This window comes from Pseudophryne corroboree, chromosome 9 (genome assembly GCF_028390025.1).
Source record: "Pseudophryne corroboree isolate aPseCor3 chromosome 9, aPseCor3.hap2, whole genome shotgun sequence".
Taxonomy (NCBI): domain Eukaryota; kingdom Metazoa; phylum Chordata; class Amphibia; order Anura; family Myobatrachidae; genus Pseudophryne; species Pseudophryne corroboree.
The window spans coordinates 290,635,187-290,659,941 of NC_086452.1; the positions used below are offsets into that span (position 1 = coordinate 290,635,187).

Below are 24,755 nucleotides of genomic sequence, written 5' to 3' on the forward strand. Positions count from 1 at the left end.
CTGTCCGGACACCACAAGGTGGATGTTCGGGAAAGAGAAGGGTGAGTTGATGGTATAGGAACCAGCTGCATGTGCTAATAGTGTCCATCTGAGTGAAAATAAACCTAATGACTATCCAGTCAGAGGTATCCTGTGATATAGTGAAGTTTAAGTGTTTAGATGTGATTTCAATGAAAATGGGTGTGTAGGAATGGATTTGAGGGTGTGTAATCAGTGTCCGGATTGTGATGAAAGATTGAGCACTGGAGTCTAGGTGTCTCAAAATGCCAAGGGTGATTATATGAAAAAAATGGAATAAAGTGAACACACAAAGTGGTTTATGTTGTTATTGATGTTGTGCTGTACCTTTTTAGTTTAGGAAACCGGAAATAAAAATAGGCTACCATGAAACCTCCGATGAGAGTGGAAAATGAAACTAAGTATGTGTGTGATGGGGAAATGTAGATTAGGCCAAGCAATCCTTTTTCCAAGCACTCATCTCTTCTCAGTCCTCCTGTCCACGCCGTCTCTTTGAAACTTTCAACACTCTCCTTCGCCCCCCTCCTCCTCCCCTCCCATCCACCCTCAATGCCACTGACTTTGCCTCCTTCTTCATCTCCAAAATTGAGGACATCCAACACAACATCTCCCGCCGTCACCCCTCTGCTACCCCCCTGCCCCCTTTATCCCTCCCCTCCATCAATCCCACCCTGTCTTCCTTTCGTCCCACTTCAGAAAAGGAAGTCCACTCCCTCATCTTATCCTCCTCCCCTCCACCTGCCCCCTGGACCCCCTTCCCTCCCGTCTTCTCCGCTCCCTCTCCCCCACTGCCTGCTCCCACCTTGCTCACCTCTTTAACCTGTCCCTCTCTACCGGCATCTTCTCCTCGCCATTCAAACATGCTCTGGTCTCACCTATTCTAAAAAAAAACAATCTCGACCCCTCATCACCCACTAACTACCGCCCCATCTCTATTCTCCCTTTTGCCTCCAAATTACTTGAACGACTAGTCTACAGCCGTCTCACAAGCTACCTCTCTGACAACTCCATCCTCGATCCACCACAATCTGGCTTTCGCCCACTCCACTCAATTGAGACTGCCCTGGTGAAAGTCACGAATGACCTGCTTTCGGCCAAATCCAGGGACCACTTCTCTCTGCTCATCCTTCTGGACCTCTCTGCTGCCTTTGACACCGTAGATCAGAGGTTCTCAAACTCGGTCCTCGGGGGCACACACAGTGCATGTTTTGCAGGTCTCACAGAATCGCAAGTGAAATAATTAGCTCCACCTGTGGACCTTTTAAAATGTGTCAGTGAGTAATTAATACACCTGTGCACCTGCTGGGTTACCTGCAAAACATGCACTGTGTGTGCCCCCGAGGACCGAGTTTGAGAACCTCTGCCGTAGATCATCCTCTCCTCCTCCGCACACTCCAAAACGCTGGCCTCTCTAGCACTGTCCTTGACTGGTTTTCTTCTTACCTAACTAACCGCTCCTTCTCTGTGTCTGCCTCCAGCACCACCTCACACCCTTCCATCCTTCCTGTTGGTGTCCCTCAGGGTTCTGTCCTTGGACCCCTTCTGTTCTCCCTGTACACCTCTTCCCTGGGTGCACTCATTAACTCATTTGGCCTTCAATACCACCTCTATGCCGATGACACACAACTCTACCTCTCATCTCCTGATCTGTCCTCCTCTGTCCTCTGTCAGGTTTCCAGCTGCCTCTCCGCAATATTCTCCTGGATGTCTGAACGCTCTCTAAAGCTCAACATGGACAAAACTGAACTCATCATCTTCCCCCCATCCAGAGCAACACCCCCGACCAATATCTCCATCATTGTTGACAACACCACCATCTGCCCCGTTCCCCAACTCCGTTGCTTGGGCGTCACTCTTGACTCCTCCCTCTCCTTTGCACCCCACATCCAAGCTCTGGCACAATCCTGTCGTTTCCAGCTGCACAACATTGCTTGTATCAGGCCATATCTCTCCCAGAGTGCAACTAAACTCATCATCCACTCACTGGTCATCTCACGACTTGACTACTGCAATGTTCTCACTGGCCTCGCTTGCTCCCATCTTGCTCCCCTCCAATCTGTCCTGAACTCCGCAGCTAGGCTTATCTTCCTCTCCCGCCGCACCACATCGGCCACTCCCCTTTGACAAAATCTACACTGGCTCCCATTCCCCTACAGAATCCTCTTCAAACTCCTCACCCTCACATACAAGGCCATCTCTAATTCCACTGCTCCCTACATCTCCAACCTCCTTTCCCTTCATACTCCCTCCCGCCCCCTACGGTCGACTAATGACCGTCGCCTCTCCACCGCCCTGGTCACTGCTTCCCATGCACGAGTTCAGGATTTTGCCCGTGCTGCACCCCTTCAGTGGAACACACTCCCCCGCTCCATTAGACTCTCCCCGACCTTGCAACGCTTCAAACGGGCACTAAAAACCCACCTATTCATCAAAGCATACCCTCCCGATGCATAACCCAGTGCTGAAGCCGCGCCTCCACCCCCCTGCTTCATGCCGTGAACACCTCAGCTTTGCTTGCATACTGCCATCTGGCTACCTCCCACTTGCCTGCACCTCTTGTCATCTGTCTGTCGCCCCTCCCCACTAGATTGTTAGCTCTTCAGAGCAGGGCCCTCTTTCCTCTTGTTATCTAAGCCCTCGTCTCGACACATTTCACTCGCAGCTCTCCCCTACTCAATGTCCATCTTTATCCTGCTAGTAAAGGCTCACCTCCATTTATGGCCACTAGCCTCTAGTAGTACGATGATCACTCCATCAATACTTACACCTTAGCTGTATTATGTCTTGAGAACGTGTGGTGTTCTATTTTACCTGTACTCTATTTCTGTTATTTATTTACTGTAATGCTATGTTTTGTCTCCCTGTACTGTCCTTTGTACGGCACTGCGTGAGCCACACTGGTGATAAACAGACCAAACAATGTGATAAGGTGTACTCAATCAGGTGAGGGTAGGTTTAGGTGAGTGTGTAAGACGTGATAGAATTATAGTGGTAAAAAAAGTGGGGATTGTAATGTGATGATGACATAGTTATCATAGTGAGCTCTGGCCTTAAGAAAGGTGTGTACAGTAAGGATGCGCCAGTAAATTGCAGGTAGATGTTAAAAATGGAATGAGGTACACCAGGGAGGGTTTCAGTTATTATACCACAGGTATAGAGGGAGTTTACAAGAATACACTATAATTTATGTATTCATTAAGTCCAGTTGGTTTCAGTCCTTCTAGAAGAAAAGGCCAATTGGTTTCCTTTTTTATTCTTTACTGAGGTCACCTCCTCTGATACCTAGATAGACTCTATCAAGTCCGAATATCGTTTTTTCACTTGGGAAGTCTTGATGTTTTGAATGATAGGGTCTAGCTACTGAGGTAAATTTTTTAGACTTAGCCAGATCAGACGTAGCATTGCGGATTGTACCCATATTATCTAGGATCCTGAGTTTGAACTTTCTGGTGGTCATCCCCACATATTTAAGATTGCATGTAATGCAGTACACTACTCCTTCGATGTTGAAGTGTTTGATGGAGATATCCCAACCAGACCTGTCCTGAACCACCTCTGTTCTGAGAATCTTAGGGCACGCCTTGCAATGTCCGCAGGGAAATGTCCCTTTCAGATTACTAGTTTTCCTCTTTGTTTTAGTGAAGTAGCTCTGCACCAGAAGGTCCTTGATGTTATTGAATCTGTGCCAGCTCAGTTGGAACTGTGAATCTAGCAAAGGGGAGAGATCAGTGTCCAAATAAAGAATAGGCAGGTGTTTCTGTATCGCACTTTTCAGTAGTTGCCATTCCGGGCAAAAGGCACCAGCAAATCTGATCTTAATGTCATCTTTGATTCTATCAGTGTTATTTTGAAAGATCAAAGATTCTCTTTTGATGTGAGACTTGTTTTGGGCTCGTTTTAGAGAATATTTGCTGTACCCTCATGTTCTTAAGCAATAGGTGAGGTCCTGACTCTCTTGTTTAAAAATTTTGTCTTCTGTGCAATTTCGTCTTAATCTTAATTCCCTTTGGGGATGTTTTCAATAGTCGTGGAAAATGTAAGCTTGTTTGATATAAAATACTGTTAGTTGCGGTCTCTTTCCGAAATAGCTTTGTCGCTAATCATCCATTCAAGGATTTGTACACACTAAGATCTAGGAAGGATACCTACTCACTGCTAATGGTATGGGTGAGTCTGATGTTTAAGTCATTCTCATTCAAGGTCCTGATGAAATCCAGTAAGAGTTGCTCATCTCAGTCCCAGATTATAAAGATATCATCTATATATCGTAACCAGCACATTACGTGTTGGTTATACAGATCATTTACCTTGCTGAAGACGCTCGCCTCTTCCCACCACCCCAAAAACATTTTGGCATAGATGGGGGCACAAGCTGCCCCCGTTGCTGTGCCTCTGGTTTGTAGAAAAAATTGATAGTCAAATGTGAAGAAATTTCTGTGTAGAACAAAACGCAAGATGTCCAGTTAAAATGTGTTGAATTCATTCTTCTCATTATGGTCCAGGAAGTATCTGACTGCATCTATGCCCTTCTGATGGTCAATACTTGTATAAAGGGCCTCGATGTCTAGTGTGGCTAGTAGAAAGTTATCCTCAAAGTTGATTTCATGTATCTTTCGAAAAAGATCTGATGTATCCCTTAGGTAGGAGGGAAGGATTAGCACATAGTCCCTGAGATGGAAATCAAGAAATCCACTCGTTTGCTCCAAAAGGCCTCCATTGCCCGATACGACCATTATGCCAGGTGGCTTCATGATGATCTTATGGACTTTGGGTAATAGATAAAATGTAGGTGTTCTTGGACTGGTGGTTGTCAGATATTGCACTTCCTGTTTGGAAATGATTCCTAAGGACAGGGCTTTGTCTATCTTGCGAGTGTATAGTTTGAGAAATTTGGGTTCAGGGGAAGTTTCCGATAACATGCGGAATTTAATAACTGTCGGTGGGCTTCCTCCACATACATTTTAATTGGCCACAGGACAATGGGGGGTAGTTCAGAGTTGATAGCAGCAGCAAATTTTTTAGCAGTTGGGCAAAAGCATGTGCACTACCGGTGGGGCAGATATAACATTTGCAGAGAGAGTTAGATTCGGGTGGGTTATTTTGTTTCTGTGCAGGTTAAATACTGGCTGCTTTATTTTTACACTGCAATTTAGATTTCAGTTTGAACACACCTCACTCAAACCTAACTCTATCTGCACATGTTATATATGTTTTGCCCAACTGTTAACAAATTTGCTGCTGCGATCAACTCTGAATTACCCCCAATGTTGCCGACCCTTATCTGACGGTTTAACCACTGTATCGCTTCAGGATCTGATCTCCCTAAGGGCTTGACGTTCCATATTTTTCAGGTTTTTGGGACTAAAGGACTACTTAGTTTTGGTTTGTATCTCATCAAATTCTTGTGACACCATATCTAAGAAAGGTCTTAATTTCAGAGCTATTAGGGTCTGGTGGGAAAAAGGTAGATTTAGTTTTACAGGTCGGTCTCTTCTTTGGTAATGGTGTAACATCAGTATCTCATTCAATATGCAATTCTTCTAGGGTTTCTAAGATTGCTAAATCTTCCTCTGTGAAAGGAGGTCCTGTTGCTTCGTTCAAGTTAGAGGGCTGTTATCTGGAAAATATTTTTTTAAGAAAAAGTTTCCTGCCAAATAGCCTCAGGTCGGTCTTCCAAGCAAATCTGTTAAATGAATGGGTGGGAGAGGAGGTGAGTTCCTTGCTAAGGACTTCAGTTTGTTCTTTTGTCAAGACTTTGTTGGTGAGGTTTATTATTTGGAGATTGGAGTCGTAAGTCTCATTAGTCTCCATCACCTCTTCCTGTTCTTGCGTACTGGATAGTATGGAGTTGCTGGGGTATCCCAGTCCTGATTGTTTTTTCCGGTGCTTCTGGCCACCTCTTCTCGTCTTCCTCTTGTTTTCGTTCTGGCCTTTGTTCTTTGGCCTTTTCCTAAAAAAGAATCCTCACTGATGTCACATCTGTGAGGTGGATTTCTTGTATGAGTTGATTCTGCTGCAGAGTCCTCACTGTGTGAGGACTCAAATTCGGCAGATGAACTGAACTCGTCCCTGGGCCTCCTGTCTTGATCGCTTAGAGAGTTAAAGTTCCATTTAAAGACGTTGCCCTGAGTGAAATCTTGTTTGTCCCTATAGAATTCATTGCATTTGCGATCGATTTATGGTTCGTTCGTAGGTATCAAAGTTTTTCTTATATTTCTCAAAGGTCGCTTGAAAAGAGAGATCCTTTTCCCAGGTTTCAAGGCTCTTAGCCAGCTCTTCAATGGTCTTATCTGCTTGGTCCAGTACTAAATTATCTCGTGTAATCAGTATCCGGATCAATTCTTCTGAGCATTTAAGCAGGGTAGATTCCCACTCGGCCTTTAGGTTGTCGGGTGCTAGGGGAAACGAAGGAAAAAACTTTTGGTCTCAAGCCCCGGGGAAATGGCTTGTGTTTATGATCATTTTCAAGTGTGGTGATGTCCCAATTTAATCGGACTCGCCTCATTTGAGTTTTGTGAAGTTTAAGATGGTCCGATTTCCAATCCTTCACGGTGCCTTCGGTAGTGTAGGTGTCAGAGAAAATGTTGTCATGATTCTCTAAGTTTCTACGTTTAAAAAGTAATTTGTTTTAAAGAAAAAGTGGTCATAGTCCAACAAATAAGCTAGAATTAGGGGTATCAGTGATGTGTTTCGTGGATATCTTAAACGGGGAGGAAAAAAAGATTTCCTGCCAAAGTGTATAGAAAGAAGGTAATGAAGTGCAGGGGATCAGAAACTGATATTAATCAGTATGTAGTTACAGTGAGAATGTATGGATGATCCCACACCGGTCTAATGAAGTAGAAAGACCAAAATTGACAATTAGGGGAGAGTGTCCCAATTGAGGTCAAGTTGGTGGTGCACCCAGAGTCAGTGTAAATAGCTATGTCAAAAAGGAGAAAAAGAAGACTCTTTTGTGTGGGCGCACTCTTGTATTTAGTCAAAAGTAAAGATTAAAAATACATCTTTATTGATTATGGTTAAAAGGATAAACTATACTACAAGACAAACAACACTGAAAACCAACTTAGTTGGAAGGTTAAACGGAGTGAGAGCGCAATAAGTAATCTACTATCATACCACACTGTAGATGGGAGAACTCCTAGGAATACCAGGTGTAGTAGAATCCAGTATTTTTTATCAGGTTACTCTGTGCCTAACATTGACAGCAGATTCACAACTGTCTCTTTCTGGAAATCTACTCCCACTTTTTCTGGACACAGTCCTGATGGTTGATACTTCTAAACCACTCTAATTATTCAGGACCAGCCATACAGTTTTGAGTTACACTCCTGGTAGATATTCTACATATAATTCACTCTTGGTCTGCATTTGAAAGACATTTCTTATATGCTAAAAGAAACTCAGGAATATGCTGGTGTATTTGTCTCGTGTATGGGATTTGAATTAAGAAATTAACTTATGTTACAGTACGTATCAATTAATTTCAGTTCATTGTGTGACCCAAAATTTATGGATGTTTTCACCCAACAGTCACCTATAGTGGTTCACACTTTCGGAACTGTTTAACCTTCCAACTAATTTAATTGGGTTTTCAGTGTTATTTGTCTTGTAGGATAGTTTATCCTTTTAATCATAATCAATAAAGTTGTATTTTAACTCTTTACTTTTGACTAAATACAAGAGTGCACCCACACAGGAGTCTTCTTTTTCTCCTTTGTGACATAGCTATTTACACTGACTCTGGGTGCACCACCAACTTGACCTCAATTGGGACACTCTCCCCTAATTGTCAATTTTGGTCTTTCGACTTCATTAGACATTTTACTAGATCGGTGTGTGATCATCCATACATTTCAATGCCACAAACCTTATACTAGCTGAAATATCACTGCTGCCCGCATGTCTGATGCTGTTGCATTTGGGGTCCCTGAGGACTGGATTTGGCAAACACTGGTGTTCTACTTTACCTTTTCCTAAATTTGTAGGATCATGCAATGAAATGCAGGATTATTAATAGAAGATGTAGATGTCCAGTTTGTGTAGCAAATGTCCATTCATTTAGCTTATGTCTTGGAAGACTGATCACTAATTTGCTTAATAAAGAAACCTGATACATAAGTCACTACTTATACACTTTGCTTTGGAATCTCAATGTAATGGATTGTATGCCAATCAAGATGCCTGGAATTATGGAACAGCAGGGTGATCTTGCATATTCTACTTTTGGGCTGGCTTAATTAAGCGTTTAACTGGCAAATTATTTAGCCATTAAAGAGTGCCATCCTGAAATCTAGTTTCCTGCTTAAATGTTGGTTGAACTGTGGCCAGTAAATCTTAGGAACATTTTGTGGGACTGCACCAGGCTATGGTACTTGTAGAAACTGTAGATTGCAATTTGATCACGAAGACCAGCTCAACAAAGTGAATTTGAGAGTCTGGTTAAGACTAGGAAATGCAATTTAACTTTATGGTTTAAATGTGAAAATTGCAACTTTGGGTTAAGAATTCAATAAGTGTGGCCATAATACTAACCTGTAGAGCACACAATAATGTCCAGTAATTTGGCAGTGTGCAATAGCTGGCCGTAGTGCCTTCAGTTGCATCCTTACTTACTGTACTGTCTTATTTGTAATAGCTTTGCAAAAATGTCAGTTGATTTAAAATGTCTGCATATGTTATTACAGTTACAGTATGTTTCTCTTTCATTGATTAAATGTATTGACAATTTATTTCTGAGATTCAGAATAATGTACCCGAGTTTATCATGTTCTAGGTGATTTTGTGTAAGAGAAGATCTTTAGATGTGTCCTCCTACATCTTTGCTGTAGTCGCGCCAAACAGCCCTTCTTGGCACCCCAGGTCCCCTGCTAGCGTCAGGTGCCTTTTTTGAGTCTTTCTGCTGAAATTGTGTCTTAGTTGTGATGCGACTAAGATGCACCAGGAGACTGTGCTGATTTATTTGTTATGCAACACTTGTACACAGTTGAATAACATTATTATGACCACCAGCTAATAGCCAGAGTAACCGCCATGTGCAGCGCGGACAGCAGCTAGATGGGCTGACCAGTCATTTTAGACACACGTCTGGTAGCCCCCAGGTTCATTTAGATGGTGAGCTGCTCCACTGTAGCATTTTGGTTGGCACTCATGCACCTTTGTAGCAGACGTTCACCTCTCACATCAATGGCACGTGGTCCTCCGCAGTTTACACGTCTGTTATTTGCAATGGTGCTGTTTGTCCAGTCACAATACATCTTCACCACAGCATCACACGAACAGTTCAGAAACTGCGCTGTTTCAGAAATACTGCCACCCTTGGCCGGAAAGCCGATAATGATCTCTTTTTGCAACTCTGATAAATCGCCCCTTTGACCCACAACAGCAACGAGTGATATGTGTGCAGACGGTCTTCCGCACATCTTATATACCCACCAAGCCAACGTGACTTATTCATGGGCTATGCGCTGCCGACGTCAAATGTATGAGGTGTTCATAATAATGTGACTCGGCCGTGTATATCTGTCTGTGACTGAGTCTCTGAATCTGCAAACGAAGTGCAGCAGCTGCAACTTTTTTCCATGCAAAGTACCGTTGTGCTTCATATACAGACTCAATTGCACAAAGATATACAAGTGTCGCATATCACATTAGTCAGCACAGTCTCCTGGTGTGTACTAGCACACTTTCAACAAAAATACACCCAATGCTAGTGGAGTTGCACGGGGCCTGTCACCTCCATTGCGCCAGCTATCTCTTGCGCGTCATATTGAGGCCTAGACGTGTAAGGACCCATCTGTAATCTCTGCTTTTATTATTTGTTTGTAGTCTTGGTGTGTTTAAATATGATAACATATATACTGCTAGTACTTTTGACATTGAAAATAATACTAATACATTAATAAACGAGTCTCCAAATGTGAAATATTTGAATTAAAAGTTAGAATCCTTGGGAGGTTTTCCACAACTTAAACTGGTGGACTAATTGCAAAGTGTCCTAGTAAGGGGTGACTTTATTTTGCGTATTTAATCTTGATATTTTTAAGTCAAGTAAAACATTGAAATTGACGTCAGTAAACAGAGAGTCAATTTTAAGATAAAATGGCTTTTAAAAAAAAATGCTATTCTGTTTATGGTCCATACACACATACTAAAATTACTAGTTTTCCATTGAAGCAATGAAAATGGGAGGCATTCGATTTTCCAGCTGTCGAGATCACAGCTGTCAGGAGACAGACTCCGGAATCCCTACATCCATTACAATACCAGCGGTCGGAATCCTGACCGCCTTTATTTCACAGTTTTCCGGCTGTCGGGATCCCAGCTGTCAGGAGACAGATGCCGAAATACCAGCGGTCGGAATCCCCGCTCGGGTGGTGGTCCACGCCACCACCCAAGGGGTAATATAACCCTTCGGTTGCCACCGTGCCCGAAGCCTGGCAATCCTGCGAGGGAACACGCTGCGCTCGCCGCCTGTATTCCGGCTGTCAGGTTCCCTACGTTGGTCTCATGACCGCCGGGATCCCTACAGCCGGGATATCATACTGAATCCATGAAAACTCCTCAGAAGATTCCTGTTTTATTTCATGTTAACAGGATATTCACCTTTATTTACTTAACTAGTATTGTATCATGATGTCAGAGTTGAATCATGAAATACAAGGGCTGTGCAATAAGTTTCCAGATGTACATTGCATTGGTAGAGTATAGAGAAGCTGTCTGTCTGGTTGTGAACTGTAATCTCTGGCCTAAATTCTTGTGAAATGTCAAGGAACAGAACCGTATGTAAGTAGCTCTGAATACCGAAGAAGTCAGCATGTTCAATTCCTTCACAAACTCGTTCTGGAGCTCAACAGAGGACACTGGAGAGCCACAATCTTCTATGACTACAAGAGAGGGCTGTGATAGCAGGAGAGTCTTTACCGACTGCAAGCTACTGTTTGGGAGGAAGCCCCACCCCGAACCACTGGGTTTGAGTGGTTTGCAGAATTTTGGCGCGTTAGTCCCTGGAAGACGAGGAACGCTGCAGCCAAGCTGTGTCTACCATCAACGCGGACAACGTTGCTTCTGTGCAGGCCATAGTTAAGGTGGACACCGGGGTGACTTTTGGCCAATTACAGGAGGAGATAGGCAGCTCATTTGGATCCATCTGCTCAATACACCACAAAAAGCTTGGCCTGAGCAAGATTTCTGTCCCCATCAGCTAACTCGAAAGCAGAAGGCAGCTCGACTGACTTGGTGCCGCAACATGCAGGTCAGATTTGATGGTGGTCACTCAAACTCTATCTGGATCTACAATTTCGATACGAAGTCCAAACAGTCGGGCCAGTGGACTCCAGTTGGAGGTCCCTTGACACAGAACTTCTGACATGAATGCAGCATGGCCAAGCAGATGGTGGCTGTTTTTGTGGCCAAGGTTGGTCATATACTGTAGCTACTGTACCACTTGTGCAGCTTTGCACTGTCACTGGGGACTGGTACGCCAAGCAATGCCTGCTGCGAGTGCTGGAAGCCATTTCCAGACACCGTTCAAGAATTTGCACTCGTGGTGCCCTTCTCCATTATGACAATGCACCTGCTCACAAGTCCAAGAAAGTGTTGGGTTTTCTGGTCCATGAACGCATCCAAGAGCTCGGTCGTCTGCCATACAGTCCAGACCTGGCAGCCTGCGACTACTTTGTATTCCCACAAATCAAGTGCAAGATGCGTGGAATTCGTTTTGAGTCACCGGAAGCTGCAGTGGAAACCTTTATCCAGCATGTAGAAGACATTCCTGCTTCGGACTGGTCCAGTTGCTTTACCAAGTGGTTTGAGCTCACGCCAATTTGCATAGACTCCTCTGGCGAATACTTTGAAAAAAATGTAATGTGCATGTTGTTTGTAATTATAATACTATATGTGCATCTGGTAACTTATTGTACAGCCCCATGCTAGCACAAAGATAGAAACGACAATTGGCACAAATGACTTAATAGAAAAATTATTTTCAAGGGTGGTTCAATAAGTAAGGTAGCAAGACCTCTCGTATAATGTTCTCTATTTCATTCTAATTTCCTGCCAATCAGAGCAGGTAGACCACTACTTCACATCACGGCCATTAGACTGCACCTCATATCAGTCATACTGTCCCAACATTAGTTGTAAGTTTGCTGGGCTGGCGGAAACATTGTCAGACATTGAGGTGCTTAGTGTGATCAGATTTCTGCATGTAAAGAGTACATCAGCAGCTGAAATTCGTTGCCAGCTTGTTGAGATGTACAGTGTGGTGATAATGTCATGCCACGGAGACAGGATTGTGTTTGGTGCGCTGCCTATGGTGAATCTGCTTGGCCGGCCGGATTGCTGCTAATCTTGACCGCCTGTCCTGCTGTTATCGAAGAAGGTGCACCAAACCTGATTCTGTAACATGATGTACAAACTGTGTCCATCTTGAATCAGGCCCATTGTCTGGATATGTGTGGATATCTCAAGCCTGTGATGGGAAAATACTTCACTTCCATGACCATGTATCTGTCAAGGAGATTGGAGCATCATACACTAGAGCAGGCATTCCCAACCACGGTCCTCAAGGCACACTAACAGTGCAGGTTTTAGTAATATCCAGGCTTCAGCACAGGTGACTTAATTAGTAGCTCAGTTATTTTGATTTAACCATCTGTGCTACAGCCTGGATATCACTAAAACCTGCACTGTTGGTGTGCCTTGAGGAGGACCGTGGTTGGGAATACCTGCACTAGAGAGACAAGGAAATACCTACCTTAATATACTTAGTAAAGGCCAAACTTGCAAAAGTGCATTCTATATACATATGTGTCCACTTACAGTACGCAGCAAGACTGTAGTGTGATCCATCTGTAATCTGATTATATCAAACAACAGTTTTACACATATAAATACTTGGTTTTATCGCTTGAGCTTAACCTTTGATTTTGTTTACATATAGACACACCTGTGTCCAAAACTTGTTCCAAACTGAGCTGCTTCTTTGTAAAACTGTTTTATTATTTTATTATTTTCATGAGGTAAAGAGTTACATACAGTGGCTGGTCAAACAATAAAAGAGAAGCAGAAATACATACAGCCACACATTTCTGAAATTGCGGGTATCTCATTACACTATAACTTGTGCCATATAATTCTGCATACCCTGCACCTATACACTATGAGCTAGTATACACCACTACTAAACATCAGAAAATGATAAGGGGAAACACAAGAAGGGAGGGAGGAAAAGACCAGACATTTCACTCCTTAGTCGCATGGAGTACGTATAGTACATAAAATCTATGAACTCATCAACTTCAGAACATCAAAGTACATAGATACCATCAATTGGCATCTACATGTTTATGAAGAATCCCAGAAGTATTTTCAAAGAGCTTTTCAGTATGAACCTGCGTGTCAATGTCTAAGTTGTCGATGTAGACCCCCCATTTCTCTTTCATCCATCTGGGGGACGCTGCGCACTTACTAATGGGTTAGAGTGTGTGGGATTGGGAGTTTGGCACAGAACCTATAAAAAACTAACTCCTCCCCCCTCTAACCCCTCCCATCTCCTTCCTGCTCAGCAGATTACCTCAGTTTTAGTTTTGTGCCTGAGGAGTACAGGCACAGATTCCTTCAGTGTAGATTTTAGTTAGGTTTCTGTTGTTTATTTTGATTTTACTTATGTGTGCTTAGTCCCTGTTTACAGGAGACACGTATACTAGGAGTGGGGTTAGTTAGTTATGTGTCTCCCACTCCCCAGAGCCTCTAAGAAGCCACCATACTCTTAGTCACTGGGGCTTACTTGATGCAGGATGGATTGCCTAGGAGGCACTGTACTGGTAAGACAGCCACAACCTGCCTGGGCAGCGTTGGGCTGTTATTGCATATATGGTATTTATAATAATTGTATTTATTATTGTGCAGCGCTGGTGTATGCGGACCCCCCTCCCTGCTCAGAGCGGACGGAGCGGTTCAGTCCCGCTTCCGCCGCTCATTTCATGGAAGCCGCGTCTTGTCAGACAGCAGCGGTAGTCATTTCAATGATTTTACGGAGCTCAGTTGCGGGGGTGGGGAGGCTGTACCGCGGCGGGACGCAGGAGGATGTTGTGTTCGCGCCCCGTTCTCCCGCCCAACAGCGTCTTACCGCCGCCGTCCTCACTCTGTGGGGGCAGGACTCAGCTATAGGCGCCATCTTCTATCTCTGCAAGAGACCATCCGTCAGGTCAGCGGGGGATACTGCGCTGCACATAACACAGCGTCTCACCCTGTTAGTACAGGCGGAGAGCAGCAAAAACAGCAAGTATGACACAGCCCTTTCATATGCTCTGGAGCTCGTTTATTCTAAGGGATTCTTTAGTGCTCTTTAGTGATCCTTTAGTACATATATTTCGGTAATCTCACTGTAATAGAGTTATTTTTACCTCACCCTGTTTATTACACAGGTGGGGATTTTTTCTTAACTAGTGTTGTGCTATTCTACATTGACAACAGTTGTTTACATCATGTTATAAAAGGAGCGTTATAGCTCAGTCTGTAGAGCTGGACCACAGCACAGAGTTATGAGACATTATTGTGTGCTATGATTGTGGCATTGTATATTCCATGGTTGTAAACAGCAAATCTCCTAAAGGAACGACAAGTTCAGTAGTTTACTACACAGGAGCTCCAATAGCTTTGTGGGCTAATGCTGTGTATTAGTAAGATAGACTAAACACAGGTTTGATTCCCATATACATTAAATTGCACAATGTGGCTCCAGACTTCCTAAAGGTAGCACGGACACAGGTACCCCATGCTCCAGGACACCAGTTGCAGAGCAGCCGGGAGGTTCCAGGGATCAGTTTATGCCTCTGTGGGCCAGACACATCTCAATCCAGAATAATACGGATGGAGTGGTGGTTAGCATTGCTGCCTCACAGCACTGAAGCCATGAGCTTGTTTACATAGAAGTATATGAATATACCAAGCAGGTTTAAATTGCTCTACAGTCTTGGCCTCTGCCGCCTCTCATGGGAGGCTGTTCCACTTGTTCACTACCCCTTCTGTGAGGAAATATTTTCCTTAAATTTCCCCTGAACCTGCCTCCCTCCAGTTCAGTGTATGCCCCTAACTGTGTGAAGTTATATATGTATATATATATATTCCCTGCACTTGCAGGGATGGGGGTTCCAGGACCGGTCCACAAATACCGGTATTCTTTGAGTATATTTTTCCTTACACTATGTCAATGTAATGGGTCTGGTACTCTGTTTACTACTTAGCCGCTAGTCTTGGTAAAAAGATCACTACTTGACCTTTTGGCTAGGATCTAGTGTAGTATCTGTTCTTATCAGTTTAATATCTGATACGTTCCCTATGGGGGGCCATGTATTAAATATATGTTTAGAACAGGAAAATGGAAGAAGAGATTGCTCCGTCCACTCCACGCATTGACTCTGTATTGCAGTACCTCCGGGACCGGTGCACCTTTCAAAACAAGGACAGACTATTTCTATTTCTTGTACACTATGTACTTATGATTTGCCAAATGGCTGGACAAAGCTCCTTAATCAGTTCATACTGTGCAGCGAGTCTGGTCTTTGACAGACAATATAGCTCCTTTACTTCAGAGGCGTTTTTGAGGCTTCATCTACAGAAAATGGTGAGATAAATCCTGTCAGTGAGGATCCTTCAGGATAGAAATAAGAAATAATCTACTGAATTTCTTGGTTTCCACCTCTTCCTTCACGTGAGAGAATGTTGATGGAAGTCTGACTACACACCTGATGAAATAGTTTATATTTCCAGGGAAATGTGTCTGTCTCTAATACATACTGTTTTCGGTTCAATTTCGGTGTTCTCAGTATTAGAGACAGTATTTCTTTATCCTTTCGCTGATGAAGACACTGATCTAATGAAGGTTCCACTAATAATTAGTGGACGCATCCATCATGGGAGAGCCTAAGGCAACTGTCTTTACTAAAGTACAGTATGTGACCTTAACAGTCACCACAGATTGACAACGGTGAGGCCGTTATTATATTAGTATTCATTCTGACAGGAATATTCCTACGCCCTCTCCGGGCTTATGCATGAATCTTTAAACCGGTTGCATTATGCAAGTTATCCATTCTTGGGGCAGCTGATCCTTTTCAAATTATCCATTGACTGTTTTGGTCTCTCAAGCTCTATTCCCTATCTATTTATTATTGCATCTTTTCCCTGGCTATGACACCCTTCTATTCATTTTGGTTGCGAATCGTAAAATTCTGCTTCCAAATTAAAGCGTACTTTGCAGGCGGGAGCAAATAACTCTATCAGTAAGGTGTATGCCTGCGGTATAACAGGTCGTGGGTTCTCATCCTGAGGATAATAGCTGAGAAATGGGTATTTCTATAACGTCCTAGTGGATGCTGGGGACTCCGTCAGGACCATGGGGATTAGCGGCTCCGCAGGAGACAGGGCACAAAAATAAAGCTTTAGGATCAGGTGGTGTGCACTGGCTCCTCCCCCTATGACCCTCCTCCAAGCCTCAGTTAGGTTTTTGTGCCCGTCCGAGCAGGGTGCAATCTAGGTGGCTCTCCTAAAGAGCTGCTTAGAAAAAGTTTTTAGGTTTTTTATTTTCAGTGAGTCCTGCTGGCAACAGGCTCACTGCATCGAGGGACTTAGGGGAGAGAAGTCAACTCACCTGCGTGCAGGATGGATTGGCTTCTTAGGCTACTGGACACCATTAGCTCCAGAGGGATCGAACACAGGCCCAGCCATGGAGTCCGGTCCCGGAGCCGCGCCGCCGACCCCCCTTGCAGATGCCGAAGATGGAAGAGGTCCAGAAGCAGGCGGCAGAAGACTTTTCAGTCTTCCTGAGGTAGCGCACAGCACTGCAGCTGTGCGCCATTGTTGTCAGCACACTTCACACAGCGGTCACGGAGGGTGCAGGGCGCTGGGGGGGCGCCCTGGGCAGCAATGTATAATACCTTTTTATGGCTAAAAAATACATCACATATAGCCCTTGAGGCTATATGGATGTATTTAACCCCTGCCAGATCTCACAAACTCCGGAGAAGAGCCCGCCGAAATAGGGGGCGGGGCTTATTCTCCTCAGCACACAGCGCCATTTTCCTGCTCAGCTCCGCTGTGAGGAAGGCTCCCAGGACTCTCCCCTGCACTGCACTACAGAAACAGGGTAAAACAGAGAGGGGGGGCACTTTTTTTGTCGATATTACTATATTTAAGCTGCTATAAGGATACAACACTTATATAGGGTTGTTCCCATATATATTATAGCGCTTGGGTGTGTGCTGGCAAACTCTCCCTCTGTCTCCCCAAAGGGCTAGTGGGGTCCTGTCTTCAATAGAGCATTCCCTGTGTGTCTGCTGTGTGTCTGTACGTGTGTGTCGACATGTATGAGGACGATGTTGGTGTGGAGGCAGAGCAATTGCCGGTAATGGTGATGTCACCCCCCAGGGAGTCGACACCGGAATGGATGGCTTTGTTTATGGAATTACGTGATAATGTCAGCACATTACAAAAATCAGTTGACGACATGAGACGGCCGGAAAACCAGTTAGTACCTGCCCAGGCGTCTCAGACACCGTCAGGGGCTGTAAAACGCCCTTTACCTCAGTCGGTCGACACAGACCCAGACACGGACACTGAATCTAGTGTCGACGGTGAAGAAACAAACGTATTTTCCAGTAGGGCCACACGTTATATGATCACGGCAATGAAGGAGGCTTTGCATATCTCTGATACTACAAGTACCACAAAAAGGGGTATTATGTGGGGGGTGAAAAAAACTACCTGTAGTTTTTCCTGTATCAGAGGAATTGAATGATGTATGTGATGAAGCGTGGGTTAACCCAGATAGAAAAGTGCTAATTTCAAAAAAGTTATTGGCATTATACCCTTTCCCGCCAGAGGTTAGGGCGCGCTGGGAAACACCCCCTAAGGTGGATAAGGCGCTCACACGCTTATCAAAACAAGTGGCGTTACCGTCTCCTGATACGGCCGCCCTCAAGGATCCAGCTGATAGGAGGCTGGAAACTACCCTAAAAAGTATATACACACATACTGGTGTTATACTGCGACCAGCCATCGCCTCAGCCTGGATGTGCAGTGCTGGGGTGGTCTGGTCGGATTCCCTGACTGAAAATATTGATACCCTGGATAGGGACAGTATTTTACAGACTTTAGAGCAATTAAAGGATGCTTTTCTTTATATGCGAGATGCTCAGAGGGATATTTGCACTCTGGCATCGAGAGTAAGTGCGATGTCCATATCTGCCAGAAGAAGTTTATGGACACGACAGTGGTCAGGTGATGCGGATTCCAAACGGCATATGGAAGTATTGCCGTATAAAGGGGAGGAATTATTTGGCGTCGGTCTATCGGATTTGGTGGCCACGGCAACTGCCGGGAAATCCACCTTTTTACCTCAGACCCCCTCCCAACAGAAAAAGACACCGTCTTTTCAACCGCAGTCCTTTCGGTCCTATAAGAAGCGGGCAAAAGGACAGTCATATCTGCCCCGAGGCAGAGGAAAGGGTAAGAGAGGGCAGCAAGCAGCTCCTTCCCAGGAACAGAAGCCCTCCGCGGGTTCTGCAAAGCCCTCAGCATGACGCTGGGGCTTTACAAGCGGACTCAGGAACGGTGGGGGGTCGACTCAAGAATTTCAGCGCGCAGTGGGCTTGCTCACAGGTGGACCCCTGGATCCTGCAGGTAGTATCTCAGGGTTACAGGTTGGAATTCGAGAAGTCTCCTCCTCGCCGGTTCCTAAAGTCTGCTTTGCCAACGTCTCCCTCAGACAGGGCGACGGTATTGGAAGCCATTCACAAGCTGTTTTCTCAGCAGGTGATAGTCAAGGTACCCCTCCTACAACAGGAAAAGGGGTATTACTCCACGCTATTTGTGGTACCGAAGCCGGACGGCTCGGTAAGACCTATTCTAAATCTGAAATCTTTGAACCTGTACATACAAAAATTCAAGTTCAAGATGGAATCACTCAGAGCAGTGATAGCGAATCTGGAAGAAGGGGACTTTATGGTGTCCCTGGACATAAAAGATGCTTACCTGCATGTCCCAATTTGCCCTTCACATCAAGGGTACCTCAGGTTCGTGGTGCAAAACTGTCATTATCAGTTTCAGACGCTGCCGTTTGGATTGTCCATGGCACCTCGGGTCTTTACCAAGGTAATGGCCGAAATGATGATTCTTCTGCGAAGAAGAGGCGTATTAATTATCCCTTACTTGGACGATCTCCTGATAAGGGCAAGGTCCAGAGAACAGCTGGAGGACGGAGTAGCACTAACCCAAGTAGTGCTGCAACAACACGGGTGGATTCTGAATTTTCCAAAATCTCAGTTGACCCCGACAACACGTCTGCTGTTCCTGGGAATGATTCTGGACACGGTTCAGAAAAAGGTGTTTCTTCCGGAAGAGAAAGCCAAGGAGTTATCCGAACTTGTCAGGAACCTCCTAAAACCAGGAAAAGTGTCTGTGCATCAATGCACAAGAGTCCTGGGAAAGATGGTGGCTTCTTACGAAGCAATCCCATTCGGCAGATTCCACGCACGAACTTTTCAGTGGGATCTGCTGGACAAATGGTCCGGATCGCATCTGCAGATGCATCAGCGGATAACCTTATCGCCACGGACAAGGGTGTCTCTTCTGTGGTGGTTGCAGAGTGCTCATCTGTTAGAAGGCCGCAGATTCGGCATACAGGACTGGGTCCTGGTGACCACGGATGCCAGTCTGAGAGGCTGGGGAGCGGTCACACAGGGAAGAAACTTCCAGGGAGTATGGTCAAGCCTGGAGATGTCTCTTCACATAAATATACTGGAGCTAAGAGCGATTTACAATGCTCTAAGCCTGGCAAAACCCCTGCTTCAGGGTCAGCCGGTGTTGATCCAGTCGGACAACATCACGGCAGTCGCCCACGTAAACAGACAGGGCGGCACAAGAAGCAGGAGAGCAATGGCAGAAGCTGCAAGGATTCTTCGCTGGGCGGAAGATCATGTGATAGCACTGTCAGCAGTGTTCATTCCGGGAGTGGACAACTGGGAAGCAGACTTCCTCAGCAGACACGATCTACACCCGGGAGAGTGGGGACTTCATCCAGAAGTCTTCCACATGATTGTGAACCGTTGGGAAAAACCAAAGGTGGATATGATGGCGTCTCGCCTCAACAAAAAACTGGACAGGTATTGCGCCAGGTCAAGAGACCCTCAGGCAATAGCTGTGGACGCTCTGGTAACACCGTGGGTGTTCCAGTCAGTGTATGTGTTTCCTCCTCTGCCTCTCATACCCAAAGTACTGAGAATTATACGGCAAAGGGGAGTAAGAACGATACTCGTGGCTCCGGATTGGCCAAGAAGAACTTGGTACCCGGAACTTCAGGAGATGCTCACGGAAAATCCGTGGCCTCTACCTCTAAGACGGGACCTGATTTAGCAGGGACCGTGTCTATTCCAAGACTTACCGCGGCTGCGTTTGACGGCGTGGCGGTTGAACGCCGAATTCTAAGGGAAAAAGGCATTCCAGAAGAGGTCATTCCTACACTGGTTAAAGCCAGGAAGGAGGTGACTGCACAACATTATCACCGCATTTGGAGAAAATATGTTGCGTGGTGTGAGGCCAGGAAGGCCCCCACGGAGGAATTTCAGTTGGGTCGATTCCTACATTTCCTGCAAACAGGATTGTCTATGGGCCTCAAGTTGGGGTCCATTAAGGTTCAAATTTCGGCCCTGTCGATTTTCTTCCAGAAAGAATTGGCTTCAGTTCCTGAAGTCCAGACTTTTGTAAAAGGAGTACTACATATACAGCCCCCGGTTGTGCCCCCAGTGGCTCCGTGGGACCTTAATGTAGTTTTGGATTTTCTCAAATCCCATTGGTTTGAGCCACTCAAATCGGCGGATTTGAAATATCTTACATGGAAAGTAACCATGCTACTGGCCCTGGCTTCAGCCAGGAGAGTGTCAGAATTGGCGGCTTTATCGTATAAAAGCCCATATCTGATTTTCCATTCGGACAGGGCAGAACTGCGGACGCGTCCTCATTTTCTGCCTAAGGTGGTGTCAGCGTTTCACCTGAACCAGCCTATTGTGGTGCCTGCGGCTACTAGCGATTTGGAGGATTCCAAGTTGCTGGACGTTGTCAGGGCATTGAAAATATATATTTCAAGGACGGCTGGAGTCAGAAAATCTGACTCGCTGTTTATACTGTATGCACCCAACAAACTGGGTGCTCCTGCTTCTAAGCAGACGATTGCTCGTTGGATTTGTAGCACAATTCAACTTGCACATTCTGTGGCAGGCCTGCCACAGCCTAAATCTGTCAAGGCCCATTCCACAAGGAAGGTGGGCTCATCCTGGGCGGCTGCCCGAGGGGTCTCGGCATTACAACTCTGCCGAGCAGCTACGTGGTCGGGGGAGAACACGTTTGTAAAATTCTACAAATTTGATACCCTGGCTAAAGAGGACCTGGAGTTCTCTCATTCGGTGCTGCAGAGTCATCCGCACTCTCCCGCCCGTTTGGGAGCTTTGGTATAATCCCCATGGTCCTGACGGAGTCCCCAGCATCCACTAGGACGTTAGAGAAAATAAGATTTTACTTACCGATAAATCTATTTCTCGTAGTCCGTAGTGGATGCTGGGCGCCCATCCCAAGTGCGGATTGTCTGCAATACTTGTATATAGTTATTGTTACAAAAAAATCGGGTTGTTCTTGTTGTGAGTCGTCTGTTCAGAGGCTCCTACGTTGTCATACTGTTAACTGGGTTCAGATCACAAGTTGTACGGTGTGATTGGTGTGGCTGGTATGAGTCTTACCCGGGATTCAAAATCCTTCCTTATTGTGTACGCTCGTCCGGGCACAGTATCCTAACTGAGGCTTGGAGGAGGGTCATAGGGGGAGGAGCCAGTGCACACCACCTGATCCTAAAGCTTTATTTTTGTGCCCTGTCTCCTGCGGAGCCGCTAATCCCCATGGTCCTGACGGAGTCCCCAGCATCCACTACGGACTACGAGAAATAGATTTATCGGTAAGTAAAATCTTATTTTTAACCTATGTCAGAAAAATGGGTATTCTTTTGGGAGGCATTTGTATGCTTAGAACACGGACTTCCAATGTGCCCTCTGCAGGGGCCACGGAGTCGGACAGTCTGGTTCCCAGTGGGGAGGACACCAGCTTTCTCAGAGTCCACTGATCCGTTGGATGTACTGAATTTGTATCACGAACATATATTCTGAATCTTGGGGAACACGTACCAAGCAAGAATCTTTAGTGCCCATCTTAGACGGGCTCTAATCATTGCAGTCTGTTCGCTATCTAACAGGAGTATTCAGTCCAATCCTTTTTCCGTCATCTGGGCATCGCTACCATTTTGGGTCAGTTGTTTAAAAAAAAAAAAAAAAAAGCAGCTGTCTCATGCCCTTTTTTTCTACAACGGACCTTAGTTCTGGATTTCTTCCTTCGCAGAAGATGTTATTCATGGGTATTCTTTTCGATACCTGGTATCTCGAATGTTGGCGGAGTGCAGGATTTACTGACCAGAATAGACTCAGGGGTCAGACATACACTTCCTCTGCAGGACAGTGGTGATTTTATAGGTGGCTCCATTCCCCCGGTCTCCTGCCTGGTTTCTTCAATCTCAGATTAAATGTTATTAATCTCAGGCAGGATTGAGTTTACGTAAACAGCAGTTTAGTTTCTCTATTAAAATACCAAGATATTTTCATTGGTCGATCTTTTCGTTGGGCTACACAATCCAGATCTAACTTATAGGACTTCATTCTGTCTCGACATGGAGGGTCATAACCACAGTCAAAAGTTTCAGACATTACGGTTTTTTGGTTTCAACTCTGGCGTTTTCTATGAAACTGATGTCCGAAGTGGAAATATCACTTCCAATCTACGGGCGATCTACAACGCCTTGACTCCAGCTCAATGTCTTCTACAGGGTCTTTCCACTGTGACCTATATCAATTGTTCTGTGACACTTGTAGCTGGAGAGACATCGGAACAGTATCTAACATATGCAGAGGGCGGAATTTTGGATCCCGGCAGTGTCTGTCATCTCCAGTTCCAGAATGGGCAACTGGGAAGCAGATTTCCTGAATCTTCAGGCTGTTCTTCCTTTAAAGTATGTGAAATCAACAGGGATTTCTGGCTTTGGTGTGTCTATAACTAGCCGACATAGACCTCAGGGCTTCATTGGTACTGTGATCGTTTCGGGAATCCTCTTGTGGCAATCGTAGACGCCGTGTCAGCTCCTTGTCACTTTCATCTAGCATATTTATTCTGCCTCTGGCAACATCTAGTGAGTACCTCAACGCATTTGACCAGTGGCTCTTTCGGTTTTCCTAATCCGCTTCGGATTTGCCTGTTGACTCTGTTCTGCAATGTTATAGCCCAGAGTGACCAGGGCTCCTTACAGGGTACCTTTTCGGCCAGCTCTCCACTCCCAACCTTTACGTCATCACCGGGATTTTGTCTATTCTGCCGCTGACGGCGTGATTGTGGAAAACAATGTCATCAAGCCCCACTACGTTTCTGGCTCTCTAACCAATCACAGTGCCAGAACACTTGTCATCGTTTGTGTGTATTTAACGGTCACTCAGCTGGAGTTCTTAGTGTCCTTTCCGCCTCTTATCTTTTCTACAACACAGTTGTCAGAACTACTTTGTCTTCTTATCTTAGCAGACTGGGTTCTGCTCTAGAATTTACTTTCCAGAATGGCTCCTGTTTCTCCTTTCCTGCCTCTGGACTCTGGTTGAGTTGCAGTTTCTTTTCTCTTACAGTGTTTTTGTTTATGCAGTTAGGGTGGTTTTACTTACAAACCACAAGTTGTATTGGTTTTTCCTCTCCTTCAGCACATTGGGCTTCTTGTGTCGTCCCAGGCTTGTCCGGGGCGGGTCGGTAATTGGCCTTATTGGTTGTTGTTCAAACCTTAACTCTTACCTTGTTGGGTTTGTTTGCTGCACCCAAGCGTGGCTGGCTGGCCAATAAGAACAGGGTGATGTGCTGGGTTAATTCTGCTATTCAGCAGGCTTAGATTTCTTAGGCGTTGCCTGTTCCTGATTCCTTAGGGGCTCATTTGACTCGACCTATTGGAGCCTCTTGGGCTGTTCACAGTGGTGTATTCGTCGAGCAACTGCGTAGAGCGACGACCTAGTCGTCCGTACATACCTTCACGAAATTCTTCAGTTTTTCATACTTTTGGTTTGGAGACTGCCTCTGTTAGGCATCAAAGTTTGCAGACTGCTATGTCGTCTGTGTCTCCCTCCTCTAATTAGCTTGCTTTGGGAAATCCCATTAGTAAGTGCGCAGCGTCCCCCAGATGGATGAAAGAGAAATAGGGATTTTTGTTTACTTACCGTAAAATCTCTTTCTCTGATTCCATCTGGGGGACGCTGCGATCCCTCCCGTATATATATTCTGTTCTGCCTCTTCCGGCTTTGCTAAACGTTAACTGAGGTAATCTGCTGAGCAGGAAGGAGATGGGAGGGGTTAGAGGGGGGAGGAGTTAGTTTTTTTATAGGTTCTGTGCCAAACTCCCAATCCCACACACTCTAACCCATTAGTAAGTGCGCAGCGTCCCCCAGATGGAATCAGCGAAAGAGATTTTACGGTAAGTAAACAAAAACCCCTATTTTGAATAAAAGCGAGCAACGCCCCTCTCAATGTCTGGCAAGGTGACTTGGTGTTCAAAGTAGAGAACACGTAGAAGTACATTTTTTAATTCCCCTAAAGAGGGAGACGACCTTTTTATCCAA

General features: G+C 45.2%; 1 protein-coding gene and 1 non-coding gene across 5 annotated transcripts in view; both read left to right on the forward strand.

Moving 5' to 3' along the window:
- Positions 1-24,755, forward strand: part of MRTFA (myocardin related transcription factor A) — a 424,554-nt gene that overhangs the window by 283,681 nt on the left and 116,118 nt on the right. The gene's annotated exons all lie outside the window — the stretch shown is intronic.
- LOC134959264 (U2 spliceosomal RNA) lies at positions 15,287-15,476 on the forward strand. Its single transcript, XR_010187325.1, has one exon. It is a non-coding gene; the product is annotated as a U2 spliceosomal RNA (small nuclear RNA).